Raw genomic sequence first — 14,124 nt, 5'->3', positions numbered from 1 at the left:
TGAAATCAGAAAAAGCAGAATTGTATTATTCAGATAACCATGTCAGTGGGCTCATAAGAATAATTTTCACATATGCAATACTGTAACAATGAATCCAGTCACCAATAAATTGCTATTTGGACAGTACAGTTAAAACCCTTTTCTATTTATTTATTCTAGTGCAAACAAAACCACTAAATGCCACAAAAGAATAATCTATGATTTAAACATAGCAAGAAGACTTGTTTCACAGTTCATCACAAATTTTACTGGAAAGAGACTAGGCTTGAAGGGTCTATTACGCATCTCCCCTTCATTTCTGAAAAGTAATACCGCTGCCAAAAGTAAAAAACACCTCAAACAATTCTCCTTTCCAAAAACTCAAGTAGTAGACAACTAAACAGAAGGCATTTCTTTTCCCTTGGCAAGATAGGAGCTTCCAGAGCAAGTAATAAATGATAACACCTTTAAGTATTTTACAGGCAGTCATTGCCATGCCCTAGAGATGGATGGAGTTCATGGCTGTTCACTCTGGTGTGCCCAGGAATCCAGGGACACTTCAACATGACAAACATAAATCATCCAAGGTGGCAGTATCTCCTACATCAGGAAATTACAATCCAGTTTGGAAGCAAGAAAGGAAAAAACATATTTTAGAAGCTGCCTCCATCAGCATCAGCTTAGAAGAGACCAAGACTGAAAGGCACAGTATTCTGAGAATTCCTAACCAAACATTCAGCCTTTTCAGTGTCTCTCTTGTTGTTCTGTTTTGACTGTCATATATTTATTGCCTGACAGTTTTCCTTTGGCAAAGCCTTGGAACTGAGTTTGCAGACCGACATGCCAGAAATGCCAGGAGTAAAATACTGCCCTCTAATTTCCACGAATTCCAGTACATAAGTCTCAGTTCCTTGCACAAGTAGTAAATAATTGATTTTTTTTTAAGAGAACTATAAAGGTTAAATATTAGTAACTCAGTAAACGTCTCTCAAATTCAATCAATCCCAAAGCTGAAAAACTCTCCAGGAGCCCACCTGCCAGACCTGAGCTGCAGAACTTACTGTGCAAGAGGCATTTCATGTCACAGTAGCTTCTTTTAGCAGCCTTACACCACCACCATGACATTCATTTCTTACATCAAACCCAGGAACATTTACATTCATTTAATAACTGGCCCAACAAGGATACAACTGTATTCCCCCCAACAGCCCAGCAGGATTTGTTGTTAGTAATCTGTGCAGCTCTCAGTAACACTGGCCCAATGTGTTGGCCTTGGATATTTTTAAAGGAAGCAAAAACGTCAACCGCACTCCACAATATTTTGGCTTAATGAGCAATATTTGCTACAGACTCTATGACCTGCCACTGCTTAAGCACTGACATCTGCTTGGATTAACCTCAACAGTTTAGTAAACACACCGTATGAGTAGATATTTCATAACTGTGCCAGAACTCATGTTTGTCAGAGGTCAAACAGAGGATCAGACTAACCTCAAGATTTTTGAAATAGGAGTAAAAATTATTTGAGACAACCTTAAAGTCTGCTTGTAGTTTTTCCAAGAACAGCTTTTCCTCTAAAAAAAAAAAAAAGGAAAAGACAGACACACAACTCATACTACCCAGGTCCCCTGCAAGAATACCTGTGTATTTTGGAACTATACTGAGGCAAGGAACAGATGTGTACAATCTTTATTTTTAAAAAGCATTCCAGTAAAAAAAACCCCAAACCATTGAACTACTTTATCTTGCTACAGAGTTTTAGGATAATTTGCTGCATGATCTTCTATAGATGCTTCTAATTTTTACTTTCTTATTTTTTGAAGAGAGCAGAACACACAAATATAAAATAACACTACTCACAAATGCAGCTTTGGTCTTTTAACAGCCTTAACTCTTTCTACATTTCTTGGCCTCCAACATGTTATAGCTACCCATGAATAGGCTTTCCAATTTACTGGTTGAATCACTATCAAACAACAGCATTACCAGTGCAATGAACAGAAGCCAGGTTAGGAAGTAGTACTGCAATAACACACAGAGATGTCATTCACACACCTTCTGCACTTTCACAAGAATTATTTTTTTCCAGGCAATCTTTGCATTACAATCTCTCTCTTCTGGGAAAGTCACAGTTAATAGACCAGCAAGATGAAAAAGGGACACTTCGGGCAGCTTTTGCTTCGGATCCAACACACATCACTAGGAGCGACATCCACACAGCCAGAACAGAAGTAATAGACACTTCAAAATAAAGTGTTTTGTGTGCTCCAGAATCTAAGCACAAGCCAATTTAACTCCTCCTTAAAAAAAGTCTTACAGGATTGTTTAATTACTAAATTGGATCTACCTGCCAGTTTGTTTTTAATTAAAAACAACCATTAATTTTTGACCTTACAGAGGGATGGGTGATTGCGCTTTATGAATTAAGTGGCTCCTTTTGACAGAATACAGGCAGGTAACTACTCATGCAAAGACAGGTTGGGCCTATAGGAATCTAAATCATGACATTCAGCAAGGACAGATGCCAAGTCCTGCACCTGGGACAGACAACTTCCATGGCTGCTGGCACAGCCTGAGGAACAGCTCTGCAGAGAAGGACCAGCCAAGGTCTGGCTAAGCACAACCCTGCAGCAAAGAGAGCTGAGCGATGAACCCACAGGAGCACAGCCAGCTGATGCAGGGGTGCAATTCCACTGCTCCCTGAGACCACCGGCAGAGAACAGTGCCTAAGGAGGAATTTGCCAGTACAAGACAGACATCAGGAAACTGGAGTGAGTTCAGTGAAAGGCCACCTAGATGGTCACAGGCTGGAACACTTTCCCTGTGAGAACTGAGCATGCTGGGCTCCTTCAGCCTGCAGAAGAGACGGCTTTGGGATGAGAACTAAAATAGCAGCCTGTTGCTACCTACAGGGATGTTACCAAGAAAACAGACCCAGGCTATTTAGTGAGGTGCAAGGTAGGAGAAAGAAAGAACTAAAAAAGACTAATGTTAAATCATGTTAATGTTAATGTTCAGTCACACCAACTCTCATTCACAGAAATATCCTGTGGACCACAGGTCCTCTTGCATAAGACCACTGTTCTCATTCATTTTAATGAGATGACACATTAAGATCTATTTTTAATTAGCCTCTGCAAGTCCCTTCTAAATTCAACTTTCAAAGCTTTGAGAGCCAACAGTTTAGTCATTTCAGCATAGATACACAAATCCCTGTCATGCCACCTAAAATAAATCCTCCTGGAATGAATACAAAATCTTGAGCAACAGTTTACAGATAATCTTAAAATACCAATAATATTCATTATATTTTAAAGATAAAGAAAGGCACATAGATTAGTTGCATGAATCGTTCAAGACCTATGAAACTATGACTATACGAAGTCTGAAAAGCTTTAAGTGTTTTAGGACAAATTTAGTAATTCATCTTCTTAGGTCTTTAGGTTCTGAGTCCTTACTATTTTTCCAGTGTCAAATGACTCACTCATATACTGATTTGTATTTCAGTTTTTGGGCTTTAACAAGAGATATCTAAATATTGCACAGTATCATTTTCAAATCTGTGAACTATACATTAAAATGCCTCCTCTAGTAACATAACTTTGCTTACCAAGCTTTTTGGAATTTCTCAACTCCAGTAAAAAAATCTTTACTTAAGTAGGCTGCCATACAAGAGTGTATACAAACACTTTGGCTTTTTTATAATAAAAATGTGAAATTCCTCCTTTATCCACTTGCATTTCAAAAGCTCCCTTAAAGAAATGCTCAAGTATCTTCTGCCCTAACACCTTCCACCCTTTTGTCAACAATAAAACATATTGGGTCTTTTCCTTACTGATAAAGGGTACCTTTCTCCCCACGTATTACTCCCACTCCATGAAGAGAGAATATTTAATGAGGGCTCTAATTTAAGGACACAATTTTAGTGGGAAAAGCAGTTAAAAGTTTTGGAAAGAAAAACTTGTTTAAGCCAAGATCTCATGTTAACCAACAGCTGAAAAGAATACCCAGTTACAACCAGTGGTACAATGTTGCATCAAGAAAAGTAACATAATAGTCCAGCCTGCTTGGAGAAAACAAGTACTCTTGGATTAGAAATGTGAGCTTAGCAAAATCCTAGTGCCCAGCTCTGGGTAAATAAGTGCAATACAGCAGACAGTTCCATGCTGCTGCAGTGTCCTCATTCCCCTCCAAAAAAATCCTTCTTATTTCCCAAAGCACCGTTATAAGAAAGAAATTCTTACCTATCCCCCTGACAAACGCTCTGTAGGCTGCTCAGCTGCATGTTCCTTTAAGCCATCTGGCACACAAATACATGTCATGCCATTCCCGGAGTCCTAAAAATACCTTCTGCCTTTTTTGTTGCTAATAAATACTTTCTACTAATTCAAACAGCGAGATTTTCTTTTCATCAGTAAAGTCAGCTCTGAAAGAAGCCAGAATGTCTCCAAAGAAATGCATTTTGCAATACAGCCTTTCCTTCTTCACAGAGCTTAGCAAACAGCGAGGTTAAACACCCCACAAGTTGTTCTTCAATGCATCCCTCACATTAAAGATCCATGCATCTAAATATTAGTTTAACAACCCTTCAGCACTATATACAAACGCAGAATGTAAGAGAGCTTACAAGGTCAACTACCCACAAATAAGCTGCTTAATACCTTTTCTAAATGTTTAAAATCTGCTTAGCTGTTCCTCACATTTTATGCCTGCAAAGCTCACCGAAATAACAACAAAAATGCAGATTCATGCAAAATAATTAGATTAGCGACACTTCTGCAGGAACAGCTGAACTGTAGAACCCTCACCTTTTTCCAGAGGAGTCGGCACTAAAGCAGTGCAAGGTTACACAGGAGAGCACATTGACTGCAGCAGCAGCCAGATCCAGTCGGTGTCTTCATTCCCAGGGAACAATGAACCGCTGAGCCAGAAACTTAACACTTTGTTGCTTGCAAGTCCTGACTGGGAATAGGGTAACAAGCACAGATTTCTCTAGGAAAACAGGCCAGTTTGGATGGGTCTGAGGACACCAATGCTGCATGCACTCTTTTGTCTGCATATACTGCCCCAAAAGCATCAATATATTTTTGTTGGCAATTATTTTTCACATCTCTTTTATTATGTTTTTTCAGCTGATGCATGATCCATGTCAATCCATGGATTTGGCAATATACACATGGCCATTTTCCTGCCACTCACATAATCAATCAGTGGTATTCTTCATCCTGACTAGACAATAATAATGCTAGAGAAAATAATCATTAAGTTGTGCAAAAATTCCTTTACTCGTCATTTTCCAAATCACTAGTAACTTCATGAGATTTCCACATTTTGACAGAAATTTTCTAGGTACGCATTCTATTCATCTTCAGAAATTTTCAACAGAAGTGCTTTGGGCTTTTTTCCAGTCTTTTACAACAAAAGCAAAACCACATTTTCGAATTCTTAAAAAAGAAAAAAAAAAAAAAAAAATCAGACTTCACTTGTGCAACCCTTCTGACAAAAAAGCTGGCAGAAGGTCTGTCAACAAAACAGACCTCACTAAAGTACTTTTGAGTAGGACAGTGGTAAAAAGTGGGGTTGACCAGTTGGTTTTAAACCTGTGACTACTAACCATGGAAACTGCACTTGGCACAAGTTCTGCAGTAGCTCCCAGAAGACATCTACCATCCACTTGTGCAGAACTCAGTACTGAAATCAACAGCTGGATACAAAAAAGGACATAAAAGGCATCCGCCGACTCACACTAGAAACTTCCAAAGACTCTACCCGAACATGTAGAAAATGCAAAACCACTGCAATTATGTTACTATTTGTACTACAGAATTGGAAACTCCTTAATGAGAATGGTTACATTGCATCTTACTCTGCAGCATCAGATTACAGAATTCCTAGATCTCCGTGCCTACTCCCCACAAATCATACAAATCTACTTCATTTCTCCTTCTGCAGGGTTTTCCTTTTCAATAGGCAGAAATTTACATAGAAATACTTTTTTTAGTCAGACCAGGATCAAACATCTTTATAGAGCTTGAGTAACTGATATAAGCATAAGGCTTTATTTGTTTAAAAAACCCCAAACAACAAAAACAAAACACAAACAAAATTATAAACAATAGATGAAATGTAGCCCCAGAATTAGGAGTGAGGTTAAAACAAGTTACAGTTTAAATCCCTAGATTGCCTCTAACAGGAAAATATTTAACTCATTCTAAACTGCTCAGAGTTCCTAACCCTGTTACATTTCTCCATGCTATTAAGAGATGGCACTTTCTTAGAGATTTCCTCAATATACCATGTCCTGTGTTTTGCCATGTGGATGGCTATTTAAAAAAAAAAATAAAAAGTAGAAGGGAAAAAATACCAAAAGCATGAGTTGAATTCAATGTCCATCTGCATTTCTCATGTCTAGAAACAAACATAATTTGGAGTTTTTCACTCCAAGCTTTAGCACAAAGTCCGCAGTATCCATGCCATTTGGAACTTTCATTTTTTCCCCAGTAAGAAATTCTGAGATAAACCAAAACCCTGCAATCTTCTTGCTTTGGATTCATTTTCTCATCAGAAGTTTAAAGTATTTTCTGCACACAGGTTTTTCTCTATGTCTTTTATCTTCTCACAAATGTCTCCAGACATTAATAAAAGAGAGTAATCCTAAGGATATAAACCTACTTTGTGTTCTCTCTCCAACTCCCTGACTGCACCAGGACAGGTACCAGATCGAGCCAAGGGACACTCTGGTTGAAGTATTTGTTTTGCTGCAGATTTTGATGAGATTCTCATCAACTCAATGTCTCTGCTCTCTCCTGATGCAGTAAGGCAAACAGTTTAATTGTTGGATTAAAAGAAGTCAATAGCAGAACTAGATCGTACACTGCCTGTAAGGAGAGCAAATTTCTACAAGTTATGCCAAAAATTAATTTCCTTAGTCTTTCATTCCTTCTCTGTGATCTTACAGACTCAATCTTTCCTTCTCCCAAGAAATCCCTTTGAGGAAAGAGTTGTGGACCACTCCTTTTCCATCCCCTCTTGGTCACTTTTCTTCTACTTATCTATTGCCAGTGTTTCTGATGGGAAACTGGATTTTGATGTTGAAATCATGGATGTTGCAACAAAATGAATAGCAGACCAAAAATACATTTTCCCACTTCAGTAGGAGCCATGCCTCCCAACACTCTGCTTGCACAGAAGGTTAATGTGCAATCCAAAACTTGGCCACCTCTTGGTTCATAGGTGATGAGTCTCGACATCTGCTGACACCAGAGATAAGAGATACATGCTAACTGACAAAATTAAGGTATTCCAGGAAATGGAAAACTAAAGGAAACACTTCTAGAAAACATACTCAATTACAAATATGAGAAGTATTAGAGACAGTGGCATCCTTTGTTCTTGATGTTATGCTTCAGGAATTTGCAAAATAGTCAAAATACATACAAAGATTGATTCATGAGAGGTTTTGAATCAAAACAGGATAGTTTGTGCTTCCTGGAAAAGTATCTGTGTTTTAATTAAGGCCACCTCCGAGGTTTAAAGCACCCAATTTAATCCTTGTCTGCACAAGAAAATCTGTGTCATTTAGCCAAGCAACATTTGGATGGTTTTACACAAACTAAGAAGACCTCCACGAACATGCTTCTATCATTCATTAAGTAATTGCTTAAACCAGTTTGGCACATAGCAACCCTTCACTGAGGTACCTTCCTTTCAGCATGCCTCTGCAAGTTTATTAGCTTAGCCTGTCAATTTAAAACCTGACTTCTTAAATGGCACAGTGTCTCCATAGTTGAAGTCTTAGGAATGACAAAAAGTTATTGCAGATGGGCAGGTACCCCCCAAACAGCCACTCTGCAGCATTTCTTCGTGCACATATTCCTTCCCTCTTGAGCAGCAAGAGTTACTTTTGTCCTGTTCCATGGCAAGAGAGGATGGAGCATGAATGTGAACAGTCTCTGTAGAAGAGCTGATAAGGTAAAACTTGTCAGTCAGAGCAAACTTCAGGCTCAGAAATGCAGAACTTGCAACGGCACTACTGCCATGAGACAGAAAACCACAACAGCTCACCTGCTCCCAACTGAACTCGGAGCCACAAAGACATCAAAGACCCACGAGCACTATGGGATATTGGATATTGGCTCTGGACTCCTCGCTGGCCTGCACAATTTCTTCTTGCTCACACTCTAAAGCACAGAGCAGGCAGCACCAAATCCTGAGGTTCCTGCATCAGGGGTCTCTAGTCAGTGTCAGCAGTGGAAAAGCTGATTCACCCCTGAGCACTGTGTTCCAGTTTCAAACATGCAAAGGATCAGGCTGCCAAGCCAGACTGCACAAGAAAAGGCTGAGATACAACACATGCAACACACTTTTACAGGCACTTCACTTCGTACTCTACATTTCAGTAACACCATCATTTAATCTACAGACTTAGCATATTTTCACATCTCAGGGAATAAGTTCAGAAGTTCTTACAACAAAATATCAGAAATTTAGTATACTTGAAGTCAATTCTTGAATGAAACAGTACAATCAGCTTCCTATTTTTCCGCCTTTTTTGCTGCAATGTAGTTCTAGTTTTTACAGAGTTTTCAAACAGGGAATTTACACTAATTCTTACACAATGCTGACTCACATGAGAAACATGCTAGAACGTGGCTGAAGGATGTGGTGCATACTATTGACTTACACAAAGAGAGCTAAACAAATGCTTTTACTCATGCTGCAAAACGCTGGTTGAACAGCTGAGGCCTTACCACTGACAGTACTTTATACATTAACACAGTAGCTGCAACAGCAGATGCTTTCATCTCCATAAACCACCATATGTTTTGAAAGGAAACCTTAGATAAGAAGACAGTTCATCTGCCTCCCACACTCTAACAGGGATTGAATCAGAGTTCACCTCTGTAATACTTTTTGAGAAAGAAAAAACAAATTCATTTCTGCACTTGAAATACGAAAACTCACTTTTGCTCTGCAACAGCAAGCAACTGCTTGATTTTTGGAAATTGCTTGATTTTGGGGACACCTGTAGCTGTAGTATCACCTAGCCAGGGAGATGGAACTGTTTAGGAAGTTGACAAACAACAGTCACAAAAAAGAATGATTGTAATCTTAGAAGTTTTACTTTTTCCCTTCAGTGGACATCTCCCTTTACTTCTCTCCTTCAGGTTATCAACACACAGCTGCCACACTGTCAAACTCAGCTTGCTGGCTGCTCAGACTGCAACTGTTCTACAGGACCTTCAAGGAATGTAACCAAAGAACCATCCTGCCTCTGTTCTTTTCACCCCCACAGTACCCTGTTCTTTCTCACTGGAAGATCCAAAATCCCCACTTTTACTTTCTGCTCAGACAATTCTAACCTCATCCATGTGACCACACACTACACACATGCCCCATACCCACCATTAAATAACTGGGGGTTTCCATCACTTACTGTGAAGAAGCCTAATTTGTGTAGATAAATTTTCAAAATACCAATAATTTACCTTTATTTCCCTTGCCCTGCTGCTTCTGGGCTTTCTGCCTCCTAAAATGCTTCAATCACACCTACTGCTACTTTACATCACTGAAAATGATAATCAGATTCACCCATTCTCATAAACTACTGTCATACAGAAGCTTTTCAGAAACCCTATCCAGAGTTACTCCCATGCATAATGCAGTATTGATTTCCAGCCTCTGAGAATGTGATTAGAAGCCAGGCCACAGGCCCTGAAATCTGCAGTCAGACTCTCTTACAGAAGAACAAATGCCACTTTGCCTGCTGGCATCCTCATCTGAGGCTGGGAGATGAAGGCTCATTAGAGCTGCACTGTTATTTCTTTCCTTCCCTGCTGCAGAAGAGCTCCTAAAACTCTGCAGGAGCTTATCTAACCCAGAGATGAGGAAAAGCTTATGCAGAAGGCATGCAGTTCTTCAGAGAGTTCTACCAGGGGAGGCCAATTGCTTGTTAATCAAAAGCCTCTTATCTGGAACCACCTGGCCATTTATGCTGGTCTAAAATCAGGCCTAGGAATCCCAGCTGGACTATTTCACATATTTAGAGGTCCTCTACAGGGTAGCACGGCAGAAACACACTGTCAGGAAGAGGTGGGTACCATCCTTTCCTGGGCACAGCCTGCACTTGGATCAGCTTAAGCTAATCAGAAATACCTGGGTATAGTTTCCTATTAAGATGACATCCATAGGAAAGAAAAAAAAAGCTAGCTCATAAAGCATGCAAGAATACTTAATATCACTTACAGACTACCAGAGTACTCTTTCTAAGGAGAGAAGGCATTTGATCTTATGTTGAAATGCATTTTCCAGGGAAAAACAAAGCATGTTAGCAGTGTTAACAACCCTGCCCACCTGCACAATCACTGTGCTGGAACCGAGAGATTTCACCCTTCCTTTGAACATAAAGCAATGCTCCAAATACTCTGGACCAAATGGAGAAAACACTGATGGTTTACAGAACAGCAACAAAGCCAGGTCGTGACATTTTATTTTTTTCTTTGGAAGAGCAGGGACTGCACATTAATTATGTAATAAAGTTCGGTAAGGTCTACTGCGGCTGCCCTGCAACTGATATTAAAAACACCTGAGGATACAGCTTGGCAGACATGCTGTAATGGAGAGCATCAGTGCTCTAATTACTTTCAACAGCGGTTTTAAGGCTGACACCTGTGAGGAAGTGAACAAAGGTGAAGTAGCTGTCTGGAAAGGTGGATTCTAAACACAATGTTTGCTTCCAGTACCACATTACAGCACGGAATTCTGATCTGCTAAGCTCCCCACTGCCAGTAGCACAGGGCTTTTGGTGGCTTATTCAAATTTGTCTGTTTTCTTGCAAGCAAGGGACCAGAGAAACTTTATTCTGCCTTGCAAGTAACTTTGAGACAGTCCATTTGCTTCAGTATGTTCTGCTACAGCTTTCCTTATAAGCTTTAACGCACACATACAAAAAAGAAAAATACCACATGGTAATAATGAACTGACTAGAAGGGCTGGAGACCAGCCACAAAGAATAACACATACTTGCTAAAAGGAAGAGAGAAGCCTCAGTGTTGCATATAAGTATAAACTGAAGAACAAGGGGGGAGCGGAGGGGGGAAGAAACGGTTTTAAAATAAATTTCCCTTTCATAAAAATAAGAAAGCTTTAATACACCACGGGGTCACACAGCGCTCCAAAAAGCAATGCCTGATCTCGCCCTACAAACGAATCAATGAACGGAGCAGCGCCAGCAACACCAACACGTACCGATCCTCACATTTCGGGTCAGATTTGCAGAGTTTCAGTCTACCTGCAGGCGTGCTGCTGCTGCCCCTTCACATGCATTTAAAGACTAAAAAACAGTAATTACGTTATCTCCCATCCCGTGTAGCACAACCCGCTGCAGCTCCTCGGTCTCCCCTCGGGGTCAGGTTAAACCAGGAGCCCTCAGCAGGGGACCGGGTCAGGCGGGGACCCGGCCGGGGCAGCCTCCCGCTGTCATCTCACCCGAGACCCGAACCGGGGCAGTCCTGGAGCGGACCCGCCTCTGGGGCTCAGGAACCGCTGCCTCAGGGCAGGCGGGAAAACAGAATCGCACAATCAATTAGGTTGGAAAAGACCTCTGAGATCATCGAATCCAATCTACGACCAAACACCATCGTGTACAGAGAGCCCAATACCGCCGCTGGCCCCGTTCCCCACCCCCGGGCTGCCCCTCACCCCGGCGCCGGTTCCCCCGCCGGGGCCGCCCCCCCTCACGCCGCCACCACGGCCCGTGTCCCGCACAGCCCCGCACTCACCGCGGCGGCGGCATCGCCCCTTCGCCCGCCCCGCGCCCGCTGTGGCGGCGCTGGCGCCATGTGACCGCTGCCTCCTCCTCCTTCTCCTCCCCATTCTCCTCCTCTTCCTCCTCCTCCGCAGCCGCCATGACAGGCGGAGCAGGGGCAGCCGGAGAACATGGCGAGCCTTGAGGGGGAGAGCCGAGCGGCTGCGAGCATGTGTCCTGCATCCCTTTTGCCGAGCTGTGAGGGCCATCAGGAGTGCAGGGCTGTGGATGTGCGGCTTTCGCTCCCCTCCTCCCTTCAGATTCGCTGTGTATGTCTGCTCGTCCCAGCGGGCTTGCACGGTGTCTGGCAGCTCTCTGTGCCGATTAAAGCCTTTTCCAGCCCCTCAAGGTATTTGTTTCGGGCTTTTCGGCCTTAAGTGGCCCCTGGAAGTACAGAGTCACAGAATTGTTTGGATTGGAAGGGATGTCTGGAGATCCCATCCAGCCCAACCGCCCTGCCAAGGCAGGGTCACCTGGAGCCGGGGACAGAAGAGTGTCCAGGTGGTTTTGGAATGTCTCCAGAGAGGGGAGACTCCATGACCTCCCTGGGCAGCTCTTCCAGTGCTCTGCCACCCTCATTGTGAAGAAGGTCTTTCTCACGTTGAAGTGAAACTTCTTGCGTTTCAGTTTATGGCCATAGCTCCTTGTCCTGTTGCTGGGCACCAAAGAGTTGCTGGCAAAAAGAGTCCAGCCCCATCCTCTTGGCACCCGTGTCTGAGATATTTTTATGTATTAATGAGATCCCTTCTCAGTCTTTAGACTGAACAGGCCTAGCTCCCACAGTCTCCCCTCATAAATGAGATGCTCCAGACCCTGTACTTGTCCAGGGGCTTTGAAGGGGAAAAAAAGGAGTGTAGGTCAGGCTGATGGAGGATGTCTAGGCTGACCAGCCATGGATCCCTGACCCTATAGTTTGAGTTGCTGTGTGGAATGTGAGGGGATAGTTTCTTCATCTGGAAGAGGGAGATCGCAGAGGGAAATCTACCACAGCTACACTGAAATAACCTGAGATTGGCTGTTAATGTGCTTCCATAGCGACAAGATTTACATCCTCACAGGTGGAGAGTCATGCTGAAACATCAGATCTTTGATACCCAGAGTAAAGGGTCGAGCCACTGGCTTGCTAAACCCACCACACCACAGATCCATCTTTGTGCAGGACCGACTTGGCAGGTGTCCTTTCTCTAGGAAAAGTGGTGAAACTGGAAGGCATGTTGGGTTTATACACCCTGGTGAGGTTTAGGAACAAACTCATTGTCAGACTGGGAGCTTATTTTGTAAATACCAAGATTACAGAACTTGAGCTCCTGAGTGACACCTGGAAGATGGCAGATTTTATTTTATTGAAGTGGAAATTAAACTGGGCTGACACATCCAAGCCCATTCTGGGGTGGATGCTGCCCCTAATATCTAGAGATTATGGCAAGGTGCTTTATAATAACAAAAGTAGAGCAGAACCCAGAACCTGTCAAAGAGCTGTAGCTGCAGCTTTAGAGTACAGAGGGCAAAAAGGCAATCCATAATCAGAAGCTGCAGTGAGAGAAAAAGGACTTACAGCCTGTTGAGGGGTTAGTAGGTGGATGGCAAGGAGGTAGCAGGGATCAAGATGAAAGCAAGGTACAGTTAAATGGGATAGCCACACAGTCAGCCCCCCATCAGACAGCTTTTCAGAATTCCTGCTTCATAATGGCTAACATGCAGCTTTGATCTCTCTCTTACAATAATTTAGCCCAAGGACTGCAAGTTTGTGTTAAACTCTTTTAGGTAAAAGCAACCTCAGCACATATGCTATCTGTTTTCTGCAGAACCATTATCCTGGAAATCCTTGGCCAGTTGTTGCCCACTTTGTAATTCCAGCTATTTAATCTCTTTTAATTCTTATCTATAAGAGTTTCCCTGTTACTTGGATTATCATTTCATTAGTGGAATTAATAAACCTCTACTTTTTTAGAGTAATTTACTCTAAGGTCTTTGAGACGTGTTTCACTTCTCAAAATTCCTGATAATGATAATCTGTCCAGCCCAATTGCTTAATAAGATCTGTGATAACTCCTTAGTGTTAACTAGTTGACCCACTTCCTATGTGCTCACAGCAAGAGACAAGAACTCATATAAAAGTCCTGGCAAGTAGCCATAACCCAAAGTAATCCTGTCAGTGTGGGCTGAGGTCAAAATTTGGGTTCCCTATGTACTCAAGCACTGAAATTTCATGTCTTCTTCATTGTCGACATGTCTTGGACACAGAAATTACACAAGAGAAAAGGACAGTCAGCCACCAAAGATACTCTTTCAATCCTGCCTCATTTCTTAGATTGACCCATCTACCTCGTGAAAAAGGA

General features: G+C 42.0%; 1 protein-coding gene across 2 annotated transcripts in view; it reads right to left on the bottom strand.

The window, feature by feature from the left end:
• GALNT11 (polypeptide N-acetylgalactosaminyltransferase 11) overlaps positions 1-11,843 on the bottom strand; it is a 48,338-nt gene extending 36,495 nt beyond the window's left edge. The window contains exon 1 of one of the 2 annotated variants that reach the window (XM_069006366.1): positions 11,760-11,843. The gene's annotated coding sequence lies outside the window, so the exon portion shown is untranslated. Of the gene's footprint in view, positions 1-4,787; positions 4,887-11,759 lie in introns of those variants that run through there. The other variant, XM_069006365.1, reaches the window with a different exon arrangement.
• Between the last annotated feature and the right edge of the window lie 2,281 nt (positions 11,844-14,124).

Source organism: Aphelocoma coerulescens, chromosome 2 (genome assembly GCF_041296385.1).
Source record: "Aphelocoma coerulescens isolate FSJ_1873_10779 chromosome 2, UR_Acoe_1.0, whole genome shotgun sequence".
Classification (NCBI taxonomy): domain Eukaryota; kingdom Metazoa; phylum Chordata; class Aves; order Passeriformes; family Corvidae; genus Aphelocoma; species Aphelocoma coerulescens.
This window is presented reverse-complemented; position numbering and strand designations above follow the sequence as displayed.